This window comes from Bufo bufo, chromosome 5, assembly GCF_905171765.1.
Source record: "Bufo bufo chromosome 5, aBufBuf1.1, whole genome shotgun sequence".
Lineage (NCBI taxonomy): Eukaryota > Metazoa > Chordata > Amphibia > Anura > Bufonidae > Bufo > Bufo bufo.
The window spans coordinates 207,135,375-207,161,204 of NC_053393.1; the positions used below are offsets into that span (position 1 = coordinate 207,135,375).

Here is a 25,830-nt window from a genome sequence, read left to right on the forward strand (position 1 = left end):
ATTTGGAAATGGAAATGATTATATTTATGTTGTATGGAAATATTATTCCTTAACAATAATAATTAAAAAAAAAGATGATCAAGAGAAATGGGAGATCCTCAGAGCTAAATTTCAAGAGTCAAAGCAAAGGGTTTGAATACTTATGTCCATGTAAAAGTGCACTGTGGCTATGTTAAAGCGGTTATGGCACAAATGAAAAACTTTTTTTTACTCACTTATCTGCTTATCTGGAGAACTTTCTTCCCCTTCTGTGGTTAGGCAGTGGCTCATCAAACACCTACATCTCCCAGAATGCATTCCAATTAGCACTTATTAACCACTTCCTCCCATGCATACAGAATCGTCCCTCCTATATATATTTCTTTTTACACTGTCTAGAGAAAAGTATAGGTTGGCGCTAAGAGTAAGGTGCAAGCATTCAAAACGCGTAGGTAAAACTTGCGGGACTGCCGTTACAATGTTTTATGGAGGTACCACTTTACTGAAGATTGAATAACGTAAAGAATTGCGATTTTTCCAAGTGCTGGATGAACTTCTGTTGTTTCGTGCTGTTGCTTGCCACGAGTCTGGCGGGATCTGTGCACGGGAAATACGCACACTTACTGTATGGTGCTTCCATTTTTACTGTATAGAACAGAAACTGAAAAAATTATTTTTAGCCCAAAATTTGTAAAATTGAATGATAAAACATTGCCCCGAAGGTGTCCATAGCATTTAAAGGGGAACGCTGACCCTTCAAAGGGGTAAAAGGGCATTTATGACCTATTCATAAATGTCCACCAGATTTTGAACAATCTCAGACTACAAAAATGTGGGGTTTATGTAAAACTTGCCCAGTAGGGGGCATCCTCAGAGGTTTGGGGTGCTCCCAGGGCAGGACTTATTACATGTTCCGATTTTTTAAATTTCAAATCCAATTTCAGCTATCCATAGGATAGCTAATTAATACCGGATCGTCGGGGCCCCACCGCTGGGACCACCACTATCACTAGAATGGGGGTCCCGAGCCCCATGTTCCTTTTCACTGTGCAAATACAGAGCAAAGTAGTTTCGCCAACTAGCCTGTAGTGTGCATATGGAGGAACTGGCCACATTATTTCAGGGCATGGCTTACAGATGCCCCTCTCCATGATGCCAGGTTACTATGCCCAGATGTGGTCACATGTGTGGCAGCCATAGCCTGAGCCCAGGTCACAGTGTAAAAACCCCTCCTGTGAGTGCTGACGTGCCAGGATGCCCTTTGAGTGGCACCTCGCCAGTGTGGTGTATGTCTGTGGGCATGTGACAGGCTAGTGACAGTATGGGCTGTGCTATGGCTCATCACATGCAGACAGTACAGTAAGCATGTCTCTCCCTCACAGCAGTAGGCACTGAATGTCTGGCACGGCCCCCTCGTCGGTCTCTCATACCAGCCCCTCTATTCTAGTGATTGGCCGGCAGGCAGCTGGCACCTCAGTGACCTCTAGTAGCCTGGCACCGCCGTCACTTCAGGTCCCGAAGCAAGTGCCCGCCTGGTGGACCCTGGGAGCGGCGCAGTGCGCACACACTCTGCCGGCTGAAGGAAGCGGCTCTCGTCTAGCAGCAGCAGCAGCCAAGCCTGCAGGAGTCTACCGCAGCCCGCCATCCCTGCCGCTGCACCAAGCCTGCTGGCACACAGGTACCATCTTGTCTGCATGTGGGTGTGGGCACTGCCTCTACCCTGCCAGGGATGGGAGGCACAAGGGCATGAGCAGCATGGAAATCATGGCAAGTAGACTGCCTGTTCTAAGGTCACTGGCTACAGGATGTTGCCAGGAGTTCTGCTGGCACAAGTTGGCAATGTTGCTATGTGATTTATCTACATTGGTATCTATATATAAAGAGATAGGTAGATCTTGTGTGTTTATATTGATTGCTATAATGAGTGTGTGTGTATATATACTGTATATAGTATTTATAAATGCAGATATACAGTATGCGTGGTGAATATACTGGATGAGACAGGGTATATGCCAGCTCACAGCCTCCAGTCTGCTGATGTCATAGGTATTCTGTGATGTCACATGGGCTGGTGGATAGTAGTAAATGGAGAATGAGTGCTGTGAGGATGGAATATGTTGTCGTACAGCAGCCACTATAGATTAGATGTAATCAGTACACCAGACGTTCAATGATTCTGAGGGAACCAAGCAGTGGAAATGGTCAGATAAAGTAGATCTTTGATTTAAGATAAAGTGTAAAAAAATGTTCAGTATTTTATATATTACAAATTGTTTTACACACAGATACATATATATAGAGAGAGAAATAATGTGGTGTGTGTATATATATATACACATTATGTGGGGAGACATTCCAGTGCGTACAGATCTAACACTTTGCTGGCTCAATCATAATGATAATTCCTATGGAACTTCTATAGAGAGTCCTCCTTTTCGAGACATTTTATTCTTTAGGGTATGGCCACACACTCAGGTTTTTTGATGCAGTTTTTTATTCCAACGTCAAGCGTGGCTCATGACAGGAGAGAAAGTATTGAGAACACGCACTGCTTCTCTTTTAGGATCCACTCCTGGTTTTGGCTTTAAAAACCGCACAAACAAACCTGAACCTGTGGTCGTGCCCTTACTTGGTCTCTGATTTATAAGGATCATTCGTGTTAGGCTACATGCACACGACCATTGTGTGTTTTGCGGTTCGCAAAATCGCGGATCCGCAAAACACATATGGCGTCCGTGTGCGTTCTGCAATTTATAGAACGTCATGTACAGCCTTTAATATAACTGCCTATTCTTGTCCGCAAAGCACGGACAAGAATAGGACAGGTTATTTTTTTTGGCTGACCACGGAACGGAGCAACAGATGCGGACAGCACACGGAGTGCTGTCCGCATCTTTTGCGGTCCCATTGAAGTGAATGGGTCCGCATTCGAGCCGCCAAAACTGCGGCTCTGATACAGACCAAAACAACGGTCGTGTGCATGTGGCCTTAGCATGGAGTGTTTTTAGGTAGCTAGTTCTTTACCACTAGTCAGCCGAAGATGCCAAAGCTGTTTTTTTTTTTGGGGGGGGGGGGGGGGGGGGAACTCCCATTCTTGAGACGTGAGTTTATCTTACATCTGTAAAGGTCTTACTTGACCAGTCGTTGGGCATCTGCTAACCCACTTCTCAAGAACTGCACTTATTAACCCACTTCTCCAGATGTCCACATTATTGTCCACATCATCTTTAGTAACCATCAAAGTGTCTTAGCTTTTCTACATAGGTCTGAACTATGAAATATGGTCATATGGAATCTGGAGAGTCTGGTACGAATGCATACTAAAAGTCTACAGCTACTTTCTCTGCAGTAGAAGGCCAAGCAGAACCCTAGGAATGGTGCGGATAGGATGCAGACCCATTAATTTAAAAAGGTCCGCAAAAAATGCGGACAGCACACCGTGTGCTGTCCGTATCAGTATGTCCGTTCCGTTGCCACGCGAAAAAAATAGTGCATGTTCTATTTTTTTCTAGCTTGCGGACAAGCATAGGCATTATTACAATGGATCCGCAAAACAAACGGATCCGCAAAAAAAAACGGAACGCCATCCGTTTTTTTGCGGATCCGCAATTTGCACACCGCAAAACACATACCGTATGGTCGTGTGCATGTAGCATTTCTTTAACTTTCACCTTGGAAGCTGTTCTGCTTAGACATTTATTGTGGAGCTGATTAGAGAATGCCACAAGTCACCACCAAAGTATCACATGGACTTTCATTTTTGGCACTGAATGTTTGGGTGTTCTGTTAAGGCCTCATTCACACAAATGTATTTTGTTTTCGTGTCCATTACGTTTTTTTGCAGATAGGATGCAGACCCATTCATTTCAATGGGTCCGCAAAAAATGCAGACAGCACACCGTGTGCTATCCGCATCCGTATTTCCCTTCCGTAGCCCCGCAAACAAAATATAACATGTCCTATTCTTGTCTGTTTTAGGCATTGTTACAATGGATCCGCAAAAAAAACCTGGATGGAATACGGATGTCATCCGTTTTTTTGTGTATAGCCTAAGCCACTGTCCGCTCTGCACCACTGTCCAACTCTGCTGAAATGACTCGTAGTCACTGTGCTATGGCAAGGAGGGTTTCTCTAAGGCCTCATGTACACGGCCGTTGTGCGGCCGTTCCGTGCATTGGGGACCACAATTGCACATCCGTGCAGCGGGCCGGACCCATTCAACTTGAATGGGTCAGTGGTCTGTCCGCACCGCCAAAAAATATGACATGTCATATTTATTTGCGGTGCGGAAGAACGGAAAGAAACACCACAGAAGCACTTCGTAGTTCGAGTTCTGTTCCGTGACTCCGTTCGGCATCTCCGGAATTGTGGACCCATTCAAGTATTTCCGTTCCGTAACATAGTAACATAGTACATAAGGCTGAAAAAAGACATTTGTCCATCCAGTTCGGCCTGTTATCCTGCAAGTTGATCCAGAGAAAGGCAAAAAAAAATGTGAGGTAGAAGCCAATTTTCCCCACTTTAGGGGAATAAAAAATTCCTTCCCGACTCCAATCAGGCAATCAGAATAACTCCCTGGATCAACGACCCCTCTCTAGTAGCTATAGCCTGTAATATTATTACACTCCAGAAATACATCCAGGCCCCTCTTGAATTCCTTTATTGTACTCACCATCACCACCTCCTCAGGCAGAGAGTTCCATAGTCTCACTGCTCTTCCGTAAAGAAGCCTTTTCTATGTTTGTGTACAAACCTTCTTTCCTCCAGACGCAGAGGATGTCCCCTCGTCACAGTCACAGTCCTGGGGATAAATAGATGATGGGATAGATCTCTGTACTGACCTCTGATATATTTATACATAGTAATTAGATCTCCCCTCAGTCGTCTTTTTTCTAACGTGAATAACCCTAATTCTGATAATCTTTCTGGGTACTGTAGTCCCCCCATTCCAGTTATTACTTTAGTTGCCCTCCTCTGGACCTTCCCCAGCTCTGCTATGTCTGCCTTGTTTACAGGAGCCCAGAACTGTACACAGTACTCCATGTGTGGTCTGACTAGCGATTTGTAAAGTGGTAGGACTATGTTCTTATCACGGGCATCTATGCCCCTTCTGATGCAACCCATTATCTTATTGGCCTTGGCAGCAGCTGCCTGACACTGGTTTTTGCTGCTTAGTTTTCTGTTTATTAAAATTCCTAGGGCCTTTTCCATGTCAGTGTTACCAAGTGTTTTACCATTTAGTATGTACGGGTGACTTGCATTATTCCTTCCCATGTGCATAACCTTACATTTGTCAGTGTAAGGGTCCATTCACACGTCCGTTGTTTCTTTCCTGATCTGTTCCGTTTTTTGCTGAACAGATCTGGACCAGATCTGGACCCATTCATTTTCAATGGGTCCTGAAAAAAATCAGACATTGAGCTGTCCGTTTTTTTCCAGGACCCATTGAAAATGAATGGGTCCAGATCTGGTCCAGATCTGTTCAGCAAAAAACGGAACAGATCAGGAAAGAAAAAACGGACGTGTGAATGGACCCTTAGGCTACTTTCACACTTGCGTTGTTCTTTTCCGGCATAGAGTTCCGTCACAGGGGCTCTATACCGGAAAAGAACTGATCAGGTATGTCCCCATGCATTCTGAATGGAGAGTAATCCGTTCAGTTTGCATCAGGATGTCTTCAGTTCAGTCGTTTTGACTGATCAGGCAAAAGAGAAAACCGTAGCATGCTACGGTTTTATCTCCGGCTAAAAAAACTGAAGACTTGCCTGAATGCCGGATCAGGCATTTTTTCCCATAGGAATGTATTAGTGCCGGATCCGGCATTCAGAATACGTCCTTCCGGCATGCGCATGCGCATACTGAAAAAAAGGTGAAAAAATAAATGCCGGATCCGTTTTTGCCGGATGACACCGGAAAGACGGATCCGGCATTTCAATGCATTTTTTCGACTGATCAGGCATTTTTAAGACTGATCAGGATCCTGATCAGTCTTACTAATGCCATCAGTTAGCATACATTTTGCCTGATCCGGCAGGCAGTTCCGGCGACGGAACTGCTTGCCGGATCTCTCTGCCGCAAGTGTGAAAGTAGCCTTAAACCTCATCTGACACTTTCTGCCCAAGCCTCCAATCTATCCAGATCCCTCTGTAGCAGTATACTGTCCCCTTCAGTGTCAATTACTTTACACAGTTTAGTGTCATCTGCAAAAATTGATACTTTTACTGTGCAAGCCTTCTACAAGATCATTAATAAATATATTGAAGAGAATAGAGCCCAATACTGACCCCTGAGGTACCCCACTAGTGACAGTGACCCAATCTGAGTGTGTACCGTTAATAACCACCCTCTCCCAGTCCGAGCAGTATCATTTTATATACTAACCTTTTATGCGGTACAGTGTCAAATGCTTTGGAGAAGTCCAGATATACGACATCCATTGATTTTCCGCTGTCAAGTCTAGAACTTACCTCCTCATAGAAACTGATTAAATTAGTTTGACATGACCGATCCCTCATGAAGCCATGCCGATATGGCGTTATTTGCATATTTCCGTTGAGATCCTCCAAGATAGCATCTCTTAGAAAACCTTCATACAGTTTACCCACAACAGATGTTAAACTTACCGGCCTATAGTTTCCAGTAGGGATCGACCGATATTGATTTTTTAGGGCCGATACCGATAATTTGTCAACTTTCAGGCCGATAGCCGATAATTTATACCGATATTCTGGGTATTTTTATTTTTGAGGAAAAAAAAAATTTCCTACACAAATCTGCTGAAAATTAATGTTTATTGTTAACGTGTATTATTATTTTATTTTTTTTGTAAATCTTTTTCATTTATACTTAATATTTTTGTGTTTTTTTTTTTTTACTAACTTTTAGCCCCCTTAGGGACTAGAACCCTTGTCCTATTCACCCTGATAGATCTCTATCAGAGTGAATAGGATCTCGCACTCTCCCTGCTGCCCTGTGCTCTGTGCACACAGCAGCATGGAGCTGACTATGGCAGCCAGGGCTTCAATAGCGTCCTGGCTGCCATGGTAACCGATCGGAGCCCCAGGCTTACACTGCTGGGGCTCCGATCGGAGGAGCAGGGGAGAGGGGATCCTGTGGCCACTGCCACCAATGATTAGAACTGGGGGGGGGGGGGCGCACTGCGCCACCAATGTTTTTACTATTGGGATGGGGGTGGGGGGCGCACTGCGCCACCAATGACTAATACTAGGGGGCTTGAGGGGGGGGGCGCACTGCGCCACCAATGTTTTTACTATTGGGGTGGGGGGCGCACTGCGCCACCAATGATTAAAGGGAATCTGTCACTAGCAATGTTTAAAAAATTTTTTTTCATGGATCCATGTTTAATAAAGTACCTTTTTTCCATCTGTGTTCTTCTTTTCCATGTCAGTCTTGTCCTTTCTTCTAAAAATCGATTCTTAGGATATGCAAATGACGCTGTAAGGAGCCCAGAGGGGCGTTTTTCTTTCTCCACGGTGCCCAGGAACGCCCCTCTGAAGTGCCGTGCCCGCCTAAATATGAAAACTACTAACGCCTCCATGTTTAGCTGAATCGCCTCCCAGAGGCGCGGCTAAGTCCTCAACACCCCCCCTCCTCCTCCTCAGCGCCGCGCTCTGCGAACACCCGATCCTTCTCTCGTCGGCGTCCCAAATCCCGCGCAGGCGCAGTGCCGGCGATTGCCTGCGCTCTGATAATACGGCTGAGGGCAACAGCTTCAACATCGTCACTGGGCATGCGCCGAGCCCAGTGACGATGTTGAAGCTGTTGCCCTCAGCCGTATTATCAGAGCGCAGGCAATCGCCGGCACTGCGCCTGCGCAGGATTTGGGACGCCGACGAGAGGAGGATCGGGTGTTCGCATAGCGCGGCGCTGAGGAGGGGGAGGGAGGAGGAGGAGGGCGGGTGAATGTTGAGGACTTAGCCGCGCCTCTGGGAGGCGATTCAGCTAAACATGGAGGCGTTAGTAGTTTTCATATTTAGGCGGGCACGGCACTTCAGAGGGGCGTTCCTGGGCACCGTGGAGAAAGAAAAACGCCCCTCTGGGCTCCTTACAGCGTCATTTGCATATCCTAAGAATCGATTTTTAGAAGAAAGGACAAGACTGACATGGAAAAGAAGAACACAGATGGAAAAAAGGTACTTTATTAAACATGGATCCATGAAAAAAAATTTTTTAAACATTGCTAGTGACAGATTCCCTTTAATGCTGGGGGGCTTGGGGGGGGGGGGGCGCACTGCGCCACCAATGATTAATACTAGGGGGCTTGAGGGGGGGGGGCGCACTGCGCCACCAATGAAGATACCTCTCTTTCACATACAGGAGGCGGGAGCTGGCTGCAGAGTCACATAGCCGGCTCCCGACCTCTATGAGCGGTAGCTGCGATCCGCGGCACCTAAGAGGTTAACTACCGCGGACCGCAGCTGCCGTTCATAGAGGTCGGGAGCCGGCTATGTGATTCTGCAGCCAGCTCCCGCCTCCTGTATTTGAATTAATGAAAGACTCATCTTCATTGGTGGCGCAGCGGCCACAGCCCCTCCCCTCCTCTTGTCTCCTCTCCTGCCATTGGAGGCAGCGGCAGCAGCATCACAGGGGGAGGAGACACTGCTTCCTTCTCCCCTGGGCTGCGGAGGGAACACAGAACGCGCTGAGAGCAGCGCGTTCTGTGTTCCCAATACGTTATCGGTATATCGGCAAAATAGATGCCGATACCGATAACGTTCAAAATCCTCAATATCGGCCGATAATATCGGCCAAACCGATAATCGGTCGATCCCTAGTTTCCAGGCTCTGTTTTTGCACCATTTTTGAATATTGCCACTAGGGATCGACCGATATTGATTTTTTAGGGCCGATACCGATACCGATAATTTGTGAACTTTCAGGCCGATAGCCGATAATTTATACCGATATTCTGGGAATTTTCATTTTTGAGAAAAAAAAAAATTCCTACACAAATCTGCTGAAAATTAATATGTTTATTGTTAATGTGTATTTTTTTTGTTTATTGTTAATGTGTATTTTTTTTTTATAAATCTTTTTCATTTATACTTAATATTTTTGTGTTTTTTTTTTACTAACTTTTAACCCCCTTAGGGACTAGAACCTTTGTCCTATTCACCCTGATAGATCTCTATCAGGGTGAATAAGATCTCACACTGTCCCTGCTGCTCTGTGCATAGTGCACACAGCAGCATGGAGCTGAACATGGCAGCCAGGGCTTCAATAGCGTCCTGGCTGCCATGGTAACCGATCGGAGCCCCAGGCTTACACAGCTGGGGCTCCGATCGGAGGAGCAGGGGAGAGGGGATCCTGTGGCCACTGCCACCAATGATTAATACTGGGTGGGGGGGGGGGGCGCACTGCGCCACCAATGTTTTTACTATTGGCCGGGATTGGGATGGGGGTGGGGGGCGCCACCAATGATTAATACTGGGGGGTTTGGGGGGGCGCACTGCGCCACCAATGAAGATAAGTCTCTCGATCATTCATATACAGGAGGCGGGAGCTGGCTGCAGAATCACATAGCCGGCTCCCGACCTCTATCAGCGGTAGCTGCGATCCGCGGCACCTGAGGAGTTAACTACCGCGGACCGCAGCTATTGCTCATGGAGGTCGGGAGCCGGCTATGTGATTCTGCAGCTCCCGCCTCCTGTATATGAATGAATGAGAGGCTTATCTTCATTGGTGGCGCAGCGGCCACAGCCCCTCCCCTCCTCTTATGTTCTATCCCCTCATTGGCGGCAGCGGCAGCAGCAGCACAGGGGGAGGAGACACTGCTTCCTTCTCCCCTGTGCTGCGGAGTGAACACAGAGAGCGCTGAGAGCAGCGCGTTCTGTGTTCCCCATACGTTATCGGTATATCGGCAAAATTGATGCCGATACCGATAACGTTCAAAATCCTCAATATCGGCCGATAATATCGGCCAAGCCGATAATCGGTCGATCCCTAATTGCCACCACATTTGCCATGCACCAATCTTGTGGGACATTCCCTGTCCGTATAGAGTCTGTAAATATCAGTAGCCCCGCAAAAAAAAAGAACATGTCCTATTCTTGTCCATTTTAGGCATTGTTACAATGGATCCGCAATCCGCAAAACACATATGGTTGTGTGCATGTAGCCTAAATCTGTACTTTGCTATATTGCTGTTCTATGCCCAGCCTGACTGTAGGGATCATTTGCAACTTCAGTACCATTTTAAGTCCCCTGAGTTAGAACAGCATGAGAACCTTTGGGCAGTCTACTGTAGTTGGGGATCTGTAATCCAAAAATTTTTCTTTATCCATTTAACACATTGTGCACGTCAGGATATTGAAGGCACAGTATATGGTTGGATTGACAATGAGTACAAATCTGCATTTGCTGAGAAATCAACCACTGTATCATTCCTTTATCTTTCTTAAAGGGAACCTGTCATCACGGGCCGCATGAAATCCTGACAGGGTCCATCATTACAGAGAGCTATGTTTTACTCTGAAACGCTGCGTCAAGTGGTCAAGCAAGATAGTTCACTTTGAGTTTCATCATGCACACGACAGTTCTGTTTTTTTGCGGCCCAAAAACCGCTGATCCGCAAAAAATGGAAGCCGCCCGTGTGCCTTCCGCAATTTGCGGAATGGAACGGGCGGCCCATTGTAGAAATGCTTATTCTTGTCCGCAAAACGGACAAGAATAGGACATGTTATTTTTTTTTTGCGGGGCCACGGAACGGAGCAACGGATACAGACAGCACACGGAGTGCTGTCCGCATCTTTTGCAGCCCCTTTGAAGTGAATGGGTCCGCACCTGAGCCGCATAAAAAATGCTGCTCGGATGCGGACCGCAACAACGGTCGTGTGCATGAGGCCTAACCTGTACACAATATCTGAGAAAAAATCTTCAACAAAATAATTCTTGAAGCAGATGGATTTTCCATCTTTATTTGCAAGCAGAAATTCCTCAGGGTTTTACAGTAGTTCTAAAGTGTTTCCTATTATAACAAATCACATAGACATGCTGGAAAAAAGAAATAAAAAAATCTGCACGGTAATTGACAAAAAAATCTGCAGCAAAATCTATGACAAAATCCACATTTATGGTGGAAAATCCATGGTGGAAAATTTCTTTGTTTGGACATAACCTAAAAAGTGGTATCTGCTTTCATAGTAATATAGGTGCTATAAAAAGTCTGTCATGTTCTACCAATTTCCTGAAATGTTGAGCCTGAAGATGAAAGTCATATTTCTTATACATGGAGATGACTTCTCCTTTATGGGCAGCAAAATGACATGATGAGCTTGATGGCTATATCTATGGTCTGCAGTATACACAGCCTGGGATGCTGCCATCTCAGCATTGGTTGGATGTACCCATTGGTTGTTCTTGACTTGATATTTTGGGTCATCAGCTGCCATGGAAGCTGCAAGTCCCTGCAGAATACTGACTGTGCAGCCTTTAACAAACAGCAAGGAGTAATCACTGGTTTCATTAGTAATCTGGCCAGCCCTGTGGCTTTGGGCCACATCGTAGTCACCTCCTGGCCGTGTGGTAGCCCGTAGGTGTGACAGCACCCTAACAGCAGTGTCTCTACATATGAACTTAGGCTATGTTTCAAGAGAAGCTTATTATAAAGATTAGTACCATAGTTGACCCTGTAGTATTGGCATAAAAAATTAGTTTACAGGCTTGATTTAGAATAAAGCGTCACTGCACTTGAAAACTCGTGGATAGATCTGCTGACTTACATGATTTAGTTAAATGCTCACAAATGTTATTAAATAGGCATCATACATTACTAACTAGAAATAGCCCCCACTTCACTACCACTCCAAGTATTGCATTTTAAGCATAGGCTTGGAATTACAGTACTTTAGCAGTAGTGGTGGTGGGGGAGGCAGGAAAGTTGTTCCTCTCCATAGCATGCTGGCTCAAGTATTGACATCATACATGTGAATAACCGAATCCATTACGTCAACCATACCAACACCTAGTGTACCTGGTCAATTTATGAAGCTGAAATAAAGAAAAGAATGTATTATTAGCACCTTGGCTATTGAGGAATCTGTTGATGTATATGGTGGTTGTCACTGGTTGGTGACTAAAAAAGCTAAGGATGTGTTCACATCGCCGTCAAGAAATCCGTCAGGCTGTTTCGACAGAGGAACAGCTTGGTAGAGTTCACCGTATCTGACATAGCCAGACAATGCCAGGAACTGGCCGATCCCAGTTGACTACAATGGGATTCCATGGGATCCATATGTTTTCTGGCATACATGCTGGCTTTTGGCCAGACAAAAAAGTTGTGCATGCAGAAATTCTTGTCAGATCGAAAGCCGGCATTTTTGCCGGGAGAGCCTGCCGGATTTCTAAACACAAATGTGAATGTAGCCTGAGCTGGTTCTTACAAAGGTCTGCAAATTATCGGTAGCTCTTATCCAGAAAGAAGAAAACTACTTGCCAAGCCAGAGAGTACTTAAAAACAAAGATCAACTCATCTGTAGACAGATGAATCAGTGTTCCTGCCCCTCAACAATACAGCATAGGGTATTGGTTAGGAAGATGAGCAATGTGCCTTTTGGATGAGTCTCTGGTTTGGCAGTTTTTTGTCTTCTAAGGAGAGCTAATATTGTATACCTTCTTCTCAAGTAGGGAAAGATCTGTCAGTCAAGCCAGGCAGGAAGCAGCGGTGACTCTTCTCCTTGGTCGTTTTCAAACTATTGGGGTCATTTATCAAACTGGTGTAAATTAGACCTGGCTTAGTTGCCCATAGCTACCAATCAGATTCCACCTTTCCTTTTCTAAAGGAGCTGTCAAAAATGAATGGTGGAATCTGATTGGTTGCTATGGGCAACTAAGCCAGTGCTACTTTACACCAGTTTGATAAATGACCCCATATGTTTTCTGTGAAGCACTGTAGCATTTCAGAATAAAGTATAGTTATTTGTAACCAGGAAGCTTGTTGGGATGTCATGTTACCTGTGGTCAGGCAGCATGAAGCTCCTTACAGGTTCTTTTAAAGTTTTATTAGGGTGGTTTCACACATAGATTATAGCAAAATAGGCTATTTGGGAAAAAGTCTGAAAAAAATGCATGTCATATGAACAAAACCACATGCAGTTTTTTTAACCTCGTTTGCGCTATAAAAAAAAAAGACCAAGCCAAGTTGGTGTGTGAAAGAAGCCTTAGGAACACTTGTACTAGGGATCGACCGATTATCGGAGTTACCGATATTATCGGCCGATATTCATGATTTTCAAAGTTATCGGTATCGGCATCTAACCTTGCCGATAATGCGTCCAGCGTGCTATCACAGAACATGAGCGCGCTGCTGTCAGCGCGCCATGTTCCCTCAGCAGAACAGGGGAGGAGGAGTCACTCTCTCCCTCCCCCTGTGCCGCACTGCCAATGAGGAGAGACAGGAGGAGGAGGGGCGAGTGCACTGCGCCACCAATGAAAGTTAAGGGTGAATTGATACGTGCCCGTCCGAATTGTTCTGATCAGAAGGCTTTTGAGAGGGAAGCCTCCAATATAACTGATAGACTGCTGCGTAGGGACTACTCACACACGAATATACAGCCGGCTATTAAAACAGTTTCAAATATGAATAGACAGTCCCTAATTTTTCCCAAGCAGTCTGCAACATCCAGACAATTTGGAGATACTGGCAGCAGCAATCAGGCTACCTATTTTGTTACACAATTCAGCCAAGAATTTTCTGCCATATGTAGAATTATGAAAAAATATTTTTATGTTCTTAATTTCGATGGCGATTGGTCTGAAATTGTGTCTAACGGAATAAAATGTGTGGCCAAGAGAGCGCCCACTTTGGGCAATATTATCAGCCCTAGTTCTTTCTCAGATGGGAAAAGATCACAAGCCACATGGCTACACTACAAAGGTAGTTTTAATTGTGGACACAAAAAATGTATTTGTTGCCATCATACGACCACTGAGAAAACGTTTAGATCTACTACCAATGGAAAGGAATACAATATTCAGTCTTACATCAACTGTAATACCAAACATGTGGTTTATCTTATCACATGCACAATGTGCTCTTTGCAATATGTAGGCTGTACTGCGAATCCGTTAAAAAACCGGATTCGCAGACACATATCTGATGTGCCGCACTATAGAGACCGTAATGTCTCTGCAGCCAGCCTACATTTTGCAATTGCACATGCAGGAGATGTGTCCTATTTAAAGGTCAAAGGCATAGAGAGGGTCCATCTGCCGCCTAGGGGGGGAGATCACAGAAGGAAACTCCTAAATAGGGAGGCCTTCTGGATCTTCCAGCTGGGATCCCGTCAGCCCTATGGGCTTAACAAACGCCATGATCTCATCTTACAGTACTGACATGAGACTATGGTAGTTTCCTTTCTTTTATATATATGTACCTACCCTTTGATCATTACTTTTTGAAAACTGAATTCCATTTATCACTATTGTTTTAGTGTTAGGATTTATACCTTAGTCACTTTCTCATGTTTGTTTTCAATTTTTGCTTGTAAAGTTTTTTTTTAACTTGGTTAATTTGCACGGGAACACCCCCTGATGTCTCCTCCTCCCAGGTGATACTCATCGACCTGGAGTTAGCCTAGGATATATCTGGAGGTGCTCCCATTTCATATGCATGTTTGTCATGAGGAAGGACCCACATACAGTACAGACCAAAAGTTTGGACACACCTTATCATTCAAAGAGTTTTCTTTATTTTCATGACTATGAAGGCATCAAAACTATGAATTAACACATGTGGAATTATATACATAACAAACAAGTGTGAAACAACTGAAAATATGTCATATTCTAGGTTCTTCAAAGTAGCCACTTTTTGCTTTGATTACTGCTTTGCACACTCTTGGCATTCTCTTGATGAGCTTCAAGAGGTAGTCCCCTGAAATGGTCTTCCAACCATCTTGAAGGAGTTCCCAGAGATGCTTAGCACTTGTTGGCCCTTTTGCCTTCACTCTGCGGTCCAGCTCACCCCAAACCATCTCGATTGGGTTCTGGTCCGGTGACTGTGGAGGCCAGGTCATCTGGCGCAGCACCCCATTACTCTCCTTCATGGTCAAATAGCCCTTACTTTCAAAGTTTTCCCAATTTTTCGGCTGACTGACTGACCCTCATTTCTTAAAGTAATGATGGCCACTCGTTTTTCTTTAATTAGCTGCTTTTTTCTTGCCATAATACAAATTTTAACAGTCTATTCAGTAGGACTATCAGCTGTGTATCCACCTGACTTCTCAACGTAACTGATGGTCCCAACCCCATTTATAAGGCAAGAAATCCCACTTATTAAACCTGACAGGGCACACCTATGAAGTGAAAACCATTTCAGGGGACTACCTCTTGAAGCTCATCAAGAGAATGCCAAGAGTGTGCAAAGCAGTAATCAAAGCAAAAGGTGGCTACTTTGAAGAACCTAGAATATGACATATTTTCAGTTGTTTCACACTTGTTTGTTATGTATATAATTCCACATGTGTTAATTCATAGTTTTGATGCCTTCAGTGTGAATCTACAATTATCATAGTCATGAAAACTCTTTGAATGAGAAGGTGTGTCCAAACTTTTGTTCTGTACTGTATCTAAGAGGTCTGAAACGCGTCGATTTACACTTGTATACGGATTTTATAACGCTGGAATAAAGTTACAATACTTCACCTGAACTGAGCTGGATATTTCTTCACCAATGAAAGTTAACGTCTAATACAAATACAGAAGGCGGTGCCCAGCCTATGACAGGAAGCTGCGATCAGCGGCAGTTAACCCCTCAGGTGCTACACTTGAGTAGTTAACAGCTGCTGATCGCAGCTCCCTGTCAGAGGCAGGGTGCCGGCTGTGTGATTCTGTCAGAGGCAGGGTGCCGGCTGTGTGACACACCTGCCTCCTATATTAAAGGTTAATTATTATTGGTGGCGCAGTGTGCCCTCCCCAGTATTAAAAATATTGGTTGCGCAGTGCGCCCCCCGAACCCCCACCCAGTATTAAAATCATTGGTGGGCTACAATGTCTTTTTTTGGTTTTGGGAAATTTTTTTTGGAAATGACTCAAATGCTATATCATCAGCCGGTCGCATATATTAATATTAATGGTATTGGTACTTCTCCCGTTATGATGCGGAGAGGGATGAGACAGGGTTGTCCCCTGTCTCCTCTCCTCTTCGCTCTCTTTATAGAGCCGTTGGCTTGTCGGATTCGTCTTGATAAGCGCATAGAGGGTTTTGGGGTCGCAGGAGGGAGCGACAAAATAAGCCTATACGCATATGACGTGATTTTGTTTCTGGACCAGGGTTGTAAAATTCTCCCGTATGTTATAGAGGTAATAGAACATTATGGTAAATTATCAGGTTATATGATTAATTGGATGAAGTCATCGCTTCTTCCGCTGAACAGGAGGGCGGTGGATGTAGGGACCCGAGTCCGTGTTTTGGCCCCCGATGATACCTTAGACTATTTGGGGGTTAAGTTTGGGATTCCAATAAGTAGGTTTTATGAGCTCAATCTGGCCCCAGTGCTGGATAAAGTTAGGACTAAAGTTGGGACTTGGCGTAAATTGATGCTGGCACAGACAGATCGAATTGCATTGATCAGGATGATTATTTTGCCTATGGTTCTGTTTCCAATGTGTGCTTCCCCTATTTGGATTGAGGACATTTTTTTTCATAGATTGGAGACCTTGATTAATGATCTAATTTGGGGCAGGAAGAGGGTGCGAATAAAGCAGAGATATTTATGGTTGGCGGAGGAAGATGGTGGGCTGTCAATACCTTTTTTTCAGGGGTATTATTTTTGTGCACAGATTCAGCGTTGTTGTAATTGGAAGGAGAGTTTACTTACACGTTATTTGAATATTGTTATTAATGAGTCAATAGATAATATTTTCGCATGTTTGGAGACAGGGATTATGGGAATGAGGAAGTCGTTGTTGATCCCCTTTTCAATACAGAGCGTGTGGAATAGGTTGAAGGAGATCCTTGGAGTCCCCGGCCCGTTTTCCTTCACCCCGCTGTGGGGAAATGGGGGGCTAGAGGAATTTTGTAAAATTACCGATTTCGGCTATTGGTCACGTAAAGGCATCAATAGGGTGTCTCATCTATTTTATTTGGGTCGTTTTAAATCACTTCTGGAATTTGGTTTAACTGATATTACACTATTAGATTTATTCATGTATGCACGTTTGAAACATATATTTGAAGCCTCTAGGATTAGGGGCCGTATTTTTCCACAACATAATTTATTTTTTGATTACTGTGACGCTCAGAAGGACGAGAGGGTGAAGATATCTAGTTTATATGCTAAACTTCGTAGGGCACTGGCTACTGTAACACCTTTTAAAAGTCAAGTAAATGGGAGCAAGAGTTGAACTGCCCTCCTTCTACTATCTATAGGAACGTGAGAAAGGCGACAGTCTCCAGTGCTCATAGATTAATTCAATTTAAGATCCTCCATAGACTCTATTATACGCCCAAAATTCAGGGAATGTTCCCCCAGAATCGGGATCGGGACTGTTGTTGCCCAAAATGTGGATATGTGAATGCGAATTATGGCCATTTGCTTTGGAGCTGTAGCAAAGTAAGAAAATATTGGGATGAGGTCTTTTTTGCTTTACAAAAGGAATCCACAATGAATTATAATCCGGGGATCTTGATAGTGATCTTTGGAGATTATGGTTCTGAAACAGAAGTTCCCCCTCAGGTTAGACGGATTTGGTTGAGAGGATTGATGGTAGCAAAAGCTATATTGGTTAGGTATTGGGGCTCTGCCTCCCAGCCTTCATCAAGGGAGTGGGCTCTATATTATCAGCAAATCAAAGTATATGAAGAGATTGAAAGGAATCGGAGAGTTGCACGCAGAGCCACGTAGAAATAAGTAGAAATAAGTAATTGTATTTTCTGTTTTTTGATTGAACAGAGGGGAACGATAGCCAAAGGAGGGGGGGGGGGGGGGGGTAGGGGCCTATAGGGATATTTTTCATTTCTATATTATATACATGATTGTGATTTGTTATGTGATGTATTTATATATATTATATACTATTATGATTAATATTGGTTATGTATTAATTTTATGCCATTTTCTTAAAATTAAAATAAAGATAAATAAAAATAAAAAAATCATTGGTGGCAGTGGCCACAGGGTTCCTTCCCCTCCTCTTCATTGGTACAGTGGCAGCTTCTGATCGGAGCCCCAGCAGTGTAATCCCAGGGCTCCGATCGGTTACCATGGCAGCCAGGACGCTACTGAATCCCTGACTGCCATGCTGAGCTCCCTGCTGCTGTGTGTACTATGCACAGGGCAGCAGGGAGAGTGTGAGATCCTATTCACCCTCATAGAGCTCTATTAGGGGGAATAGGACAAGGGATTAAAAGATCCCAGGTTCTAGCCCCTAAGGGGGGAAAATAGTTATTAAATAAAAAGTAAAAAAAAAAAAAAAAAGTTAAAGAAAGCATCGAAATATTAAGTATAAATCACCCCCTTTCCCAATTTTACATATAAAATATATAAACAATAAATAAATAAACATATCACATATTGCCACGTCCGAACTATTAAAATATTTTTAAAAAATCTCCTATGTGGTGAACACTGTAACAGAATTTTCTTAAATTTTTTTCAAAAATGAAAATGCACAGAATATCGGTATAAGTTATCGGCTATTGGCCTAAAAGTTCACAGGTTATCAGAATCGGTCGATCCCTAATTTGTACCAAAACTAATGTTCCCCAAGAGTGCCCCATTAGTAGTTGTGCCCTCCATATTGTGCCAAATAGTGATAGTGCGTCAGTACAAAGGAAAGGGTTCTCCAGCCACAGGTTAAACTAACTGGAGATCCTTTATTGTAACTTCACTGTAAAATTGTAATGATACGTAGTACACAAGAGATGCGCCTTCTGGCAGGTTTCGGAGGATGAGTCAGTTAAATTGACTAGCATCTGTGAAGTTAACCCTGCCTCCTCTGCAAAGCAAGAAAGGTAATGAAAAATACACGTATATTAATATAAAAAATACAGCATAGATCAAAATATAGCAATCAATAGTACAAGATAAAATCTTGTTTGTGACCTTTGGGAATGCATGTGTTTAGTCTGAACATCCATTGCACTTCTTCCTTAAGGAGTTTGCAGGAAGAATCACTGCCTCTTATAGGCAATACCACTCTCTGAATACCCTGCACCTCTAGATATTAATTGGTGCCATCATGGACGTGCAGGATATGACGAGATACAGACGAAATATGTCTTGGTGTTTTTTATGTTTATTGTCCATGTTTAGGCCATCTGATAGAGCAGATGCGTATCCTAATTTTCAAGGGGTCTGCTATGCAACCGACATACTGTAAATTGCAAGACGTACATGTAACTAGGTATATTACATTAGAATTATTGCAGTTTATATATTGTTTTATCGTAAAATTTTGACGTACATTTTATGCCAGAATTTGTACTAAAGTTTTGGCTCTCAAAAATCCTCCCCCTTCAAGAAAACCAGGGTCAGTATTCAAAACGGTTTTCATGTTCCAATGTGTTTTTTATTTCCCTAAATTTCACACTGTATGGAGTTCTGTTCCTGTGTTCTCCAGTCTTATTGGCTCTGGCCAAAATCCACGTTAGATAGCCGCAGCTGCGTAATCTTGTCTTAATCTAAATGGACTCTTGTTTCTAGCCATCCTCAGTAGAGCAGTTCCTGTTGGCTTTAGGAAGCTCACCAATAGGAACTTTCTTGATTGTACTGAATGAATGATATAACATAGCGTGCAAGATGGATTTGCAAGCTGTACACTTCCTATGAGTGGTCCTGATTACAGTGTTATTAGACCAGTCTATCTGTAAATCCAAATCCAGGAACTCTATATGTTCCAGACAATGGTAATGAGTAAATTGAGGTAATGCAGGAACCCTGGTATGTCCTTCACATCAACGAACCATATGAATAGCAGGTCAATCAATGTAACGACCATACCAGAGCAACTGTTGCACAAAAGGATTAAAGGGGTTTTCTGAGACTTTTATACTGATTACCTATCCTCTGGATAGGTCAACAGTATCTGACCAGTTGGGGTCCAACACCCGGGACCCTCACCAATCAGCTATTTGTGAAGGCCCTGGTACTCAAAGTAGCGCGATGGCATCTCTCTGCTCACCAAGCATAGCGCTGTACATTGTATGGTGGCTGCGCTTGGTATCACAGTTCAGCACCACTTCACTTCAGTAGGGCTGATCTAGGTCATGTGACTGGTAAACGTGATGTCACATGGCCTACAATAAGCTGTGAGAAGGCTGCGGCTCTACTGTGAGCGCTGGTGCCTTCTCAAGCAGCTGATCAGTAGGGGTCCTGGGTGTTGGACCCCCACTGATCAGATACTGGTGACCAGAGGATAGGTCATTAGTTAAAAAATCTCGGAAAACCCCTTTAAACTCACTAAAAGATACCTGCTTTCAAAAAAAATATTGTCCAGGGACAGTGATACTTTAGCTCCCATGGAAGCAATGGAAATTTGTAGAAAAAACTCATTGTTGAAAATAAAATAATTATGTGTTAACAAGCACCTACTTTCACACTAGCGTTTTTGCTGGATCCGGCAGGGTTCAGCAGAAACGCTTCCGTTACTGATAATACAACCATCTGCATCCGTCATGAACAGATCCGGTTGTAACATCTTTAACATAGCCAAGATGGATCCGTCATTAACTCCATTGAAAGTCAATGGAGTACGGATCTATTTTCGATTGTGGCAGATTGTGGCAGAGAAAATGGATTCTTCCCCTATTGAGTTGCATTGGGGGTCATGCCGGATCCGTATTGGTCCGTATCCCAGGACGGAAAGCAAACTACAACATGTTACGGTTTACTCTCCGGTATGGGAATGCAACTAAACGGAACGGAATGCATTTTGGAGCATTCCGTTCTGTTCAGTTCAGTTTTGTCCCCATTGACAATCAATGTGGACAAAACTGAAGCGATTTTTCCGGTATTGAGCCCCTATAACGGATCTCAATACCGGAAAACTAAAAGTAGCCTTAGTGATGCCAATGTAGTTTATAACTTCATAATCACTTACATTCTGACACTCCGCTCCCACAAAACTGGAGTAAAATGCATTGAGAGGACCCCTCCTTGAGTCCTCTCCATTATGTGTGTGATCACAGGAGTGCGCTCAATGCATTTTACTGCTGGTTTCTTGGAGCATAGTGTCAGAATACAAGTGAGTGTGAAGATAGAAATTACATAACCGGACTCTGAGTCACACTATACACCACTTACTCTATTTCGGGAGGTTTTTCTGAGCTGAAAGATTCCCATTTAAAGGGGTTGTCCGGGTTCAGAGCTGAACCCGGACATACATTATTTTCCCCCCGGCCGCATCCCTGAGGCTAGCATTGGAGCATCTCATGCAAACTTCCTGTGTTTGGTGACGTCACCGGCTCTGATGGGCGGGATTTAGCACTGCCCTAGCCGTTTTACTGGCTAGGGCAGCGCTAAATCCCGCCCATCAGTGCCGGTGATGTCACTGGGGTTCCTGGCAGCCCCATGGAGAGCCCGGTACATCACCGGATCTCCAAAAAATGCCTTTGCCCTGCGTGATTTAGCGCAGGGCAAAGGAGAGCATCGGAGCATGAACTGCTCCGATGCTCATGTCAGGGGGGCTGCCGGTGTGAAAATGGAGGTATGTCCGGGTTCAGCTCTGAACCCGGACAACCCCTTTAAGTTACTTATAGGTTCATAAATCATCAACCTTTTGAACATTTAGGGAAAGATTTATTAAGACAGGTGCTCTCTGCACTGGTCTTGATATCCCCTGCACTGTCAGAAGAAGTGCCACATTTATGATGAGTCGCAGGCGTCATCATAAATTAGGCACATCCTCCGGCAGTCCGTACACCTAAACAGAAATCTACGACAGCTCAGAGCTGATATAGATTTCTGGCTTCATTTGACACATATAACTGGTGTAAATAAAGATTAATTTGTCTCCGCTGTTGTTGGCCATGTCCTTTTTTCTCCCTTGTCATGCTCCTTTTGGAAAAAATATGGAGGGTGGCATAAAAAGAGTCACACAGCTTGCAACTTTATCAAAGCCACTTTTCTGGCGCAAGGGAGATGATAAATCTCCCGCTTAGTCCTGTACAGAGCAGCATCAAGGATAATAATAGCACCTTTAAAGGGGTTGTCGGAGGTTTTGTTATTGATGGGCCATCCTCAGGATGTAATTTTGACGTACATTTTATGCCAGAATTTGTACTAAAGTTTTGGCTCTCAAAAATCCTCCCCCTTCAAGAAAACCAGGGTCAGTATTCAAAACGGTTTTCATGTTCCAATGTGTTTTTTATTTCCCTAAATTTCACACTGTATGGAGTTCTGTTCCTGTGTTCTCCAGTCTTATTGGCTCTGGCCAAAATCCACGTTAGATAGCCGCAGCTGCGTAATCTTGTCTTAATCTAAATGGACTCTTGTTTCTAGCCATCCTCAGTAGAGCAGTTCCTGTTGGCTTTAGGAAGCTCACCAATAGGAACTTTCTTGATTGTACTGAATGAATGATATAACATAGCGTGCAAGATGGATTTGCAAGCTGTACACTTCCTATGAGTGGTCCTGATTACAGTGTTATTAGACCAGTCTATCTGTAAATCCAAATCCAGGAACTCTATATGTTCCAGACAATGGTAATGAGTAAATTGAGGTAATGCAGGAACCCTGGTATGTCCTTCACATCAACGAACCATATGAATAGCAGGTCAATCAATGTAACGACCATACCAGAGCAACTGTTGCACAAAAGGATTAAAGGGGTTTTCTGAGACTTTTATACTGATTACCTATCCTCTGGATAGGTCAACAGTATCTGACCAGTTGGGGTCCAACACCCGGGACCCTCACCAATCAGCTATTTGTGAAGGCCCTGGTACTCAAAGTAGCGCGATGGCATCTCTCTGCTCACCAAGCATAGCGCTGTACATTGTATGGTGGCTGCGCTTGGTATCACAGTTCAGCACCACTTCACTTCAGTAGGGCTGATCTAGGTCATGTGACTGGTAAACGTGATGTCACATGGCCTACAATAAGCTGTGAGAAGGCTGCGGCTCTACTGTGAGCGCTGGTGCCTTCTCAAGCAGCTGATCAGTAGGGGTCCTGGGTGTTGGACCCCCACTGATCAGATACTGGTGACCAGAGGATAGGTCATTAGTTAAAAAATCTCGGAAAACCCCTTTAAACTCACTAAAAGATACCTGCTTTCAAAAAAAATATTGTCCAGGGACAGTGATACTTTAGCTCCCATGGAAGCAATGGAAATTTGTAGAAAAAACTCATTGTTGAAAATAAAATAATTATGTGTTAACAAGCACCTACTTTCACACTAGCGTTTTTGCTGGATCCGGCAGGGTTCAGCAGAAACGCTTCCGTTACTGATAATACAACCATCTGCATCCGTCATGAACAGATCCGGTTGTAACATCTTTAACATAGCCAAGATGGATCCGTCATTAACTCCATTGAAAGTCAATGGAGTACGGATCTATTTTCGATTGTGGCAGATTGTGGCAGAGAAAATGGATTCTTCCCCTATTGAGTTGCATTGGGGGTCATGCCGGATCCGTATTGGTCCGTATCCCAGGACGGAAAGCAAACTACAACATGTTACGGTTTACTCTCCGGTATGGGAATGCAACTAAACGGAACGGAATGCATTTTGGAGCATTCCGTTCTGTTCAGTTCAGTTTTGTCCCCATTGACAATCAATGTGGACAAAACTGAAGCGATTTTTCCGGTATTGAGCCCCTATAACGGATCTCAATACCGGAAAACTAAAAGTAGCCTTAGTGATGCCAATGTAGTTTATAACTTCATAATCACTTACATTCTGACACTCCGCTCCCACAAAACTGGAGTAAAATGCATTGAGAGGACCCCTCCTTGAGTCCTCTCCATTATGTGTGTGATCACAGGAGTGCGCTCAATGCATTTTACTGCTGGTTTCTTGGAGCATAGTGTCAGAATACAAGTGAGTGTGAAGATAGAAATTACATAACCGGACTCTGAGTCACACTATACACCACTTACTCTATTTCGGGAGGTTTTTCTGAGCTGAAAGATTCCCATTTAAAGGGGTTGTCCGGGTTCAGAGCTGAACCCGGACATACATTATTTTCCCCCCGGCCGCATCCCTGAGGCTAGCATTGGAGCATCTCATGCAAACTTCCTGTGTTTGGTGACGTCACCGGCTCTGATGGGCGGGATTTAGCACTGCCCTAGCCGTTTTACTGGCTAGGGCAGCGCTAAATCCCGCCCATCAGTGCCGGTGATGTCACTGGGGTTCCTGGCAGCCCCATGGAGAGCCCGGTACATCACCGGATCTCCAAAAAATGCCTTTGCCCTGCGTGATTTAGCGCAGGGCAAAGGAGAGCATCGGAGCATGAACTGCTCCGATGCTCATGTCAGGGGGGCTGCCGGTGTGAAAATGGAGGTATGTCCGGGTTCAGCTCTGAACCCGGACAACCCCTTTAAGTTACTTATAGGTTCATAAATCATCAACCTTTTGAACATTTAGGGAAAGATTTATTAAGACAGGTGCTCTCTGCACTGGTCTTGATATCCCCTGCACTGTCAGAAGAAGTGCCACATTTATGATGAGTCGCAGGCGTTAAATTAGGCACATCCTCCGGCAGTCCGTACACCTAAACAGAAATCTACGACAGCTCAGAGCTGATATAGATTTCTGGCTTCATTTGACACATATAACTGGTGTAAATAAAGATTAATTTGTCTCCGCTGTTGTTGGCCATGTCCTTTTTTCTCCCTTGCCATGCCCCTTTTGGAAAAAATATGGAGGGTGGCATAAAAAGAGTCACACAGCTTGCAACTTTATCAAAGCCACTTTTCTGGCGCAAGGGAGATGATAAATCTCCCGCTTAGTCCTGTACAGACCAGCATCAAGGATAATAATAGCACCTTTAAAGGGGTTGTCGGAGGTTTTGTTATTGATGGGCCATCCTCAGGATAGGTCATCAATATCATATTGGCAGGGGTCTGGGTCCCAGGCAGCAGTTTGAAGAGGTCAGTGAAGTCACGTTCACCAGTCACGTGGCCTAGGCGCAGCTCACTGCCATTCATGTGAATGGGGCAGAGCTGAGATACCAAGCATAGCTGCTCTGTCCTCAGGACACAGATCTAGTTTGAATCATTTGTGGGGTGGAAATGGAAAAAATGCAAATCCTCCTTTGGGTTTTGTTTTTATAGCATTCACAGTGCTATAAAAATGATGTTGACATTATTCAGGCAAGTACAACTACGATGATACCGAAATTAAAAGGAGTGTGCCACCAAAATATGACGTTATACACCACTTACATGGCTCTCTAGCACACCTATCCATGATTCAAATGGTACCTTTGTAATTTTCTTCTGACTTTCACCTGCAGGAAAAACTCAGTTTAATCCATATGCGAATGAGGGCTCGCAAGTGCCCAGGGCGGCGTTCTGTGTGTAGGAGCCCAGGCTGCTCTGCCTTCTTTTTACATTACTCCTCCCCAGCCTCTTCCTTGGCCTGCCCTGCAAGTCCCTTGCGTCATCCACAGGATCGGCCGATATCCCGCGCGTGCGCAGTGCACCGCCGGTGCGAGCATGCGCACTGTGATGCCCATTGTAGGCACGGCATCTCTACATGTAGTGCGCCGGCCTCCAGTCCTCCTGTTTGCTTCTGGTACGTCCCCTAGTCATTGGTTTCACGCCGGTGCTCTCTGAGTTCTTCTACTACATATTTCCGAAAAAGTCGGTTGTGACTGGGGCATCTTTAGAAAGTTATACTCCAGGATATTCTGGTGACTTAATGGCCCCAAACCTAGTGTGAAATTTC

General features: G+C 44.3%; 1 protein-coding gene across 1 annotated transcript in view; it reads left to right on the plus strand.

Moving 5' to 3' along the window:
* Positions 1-1,451: 1,451 nt before the first annotated feature.
* Positions 1,452-25,830, plus strand: part of LOC121002015 (myosin VIIA and Rab interacting protein) — a 642,833-nt gene continuing 618,454 nt past the window's right edge. Inside the window, exon 1 of the mRNA XM_040433314.1 lies at positions 1,452-1,657. The gene's annotated coding sequence lies outside the window, so the exon portion shown is untranslated. The remainder of the gene's footprint in view (positions 1,658-25,830) is intronic.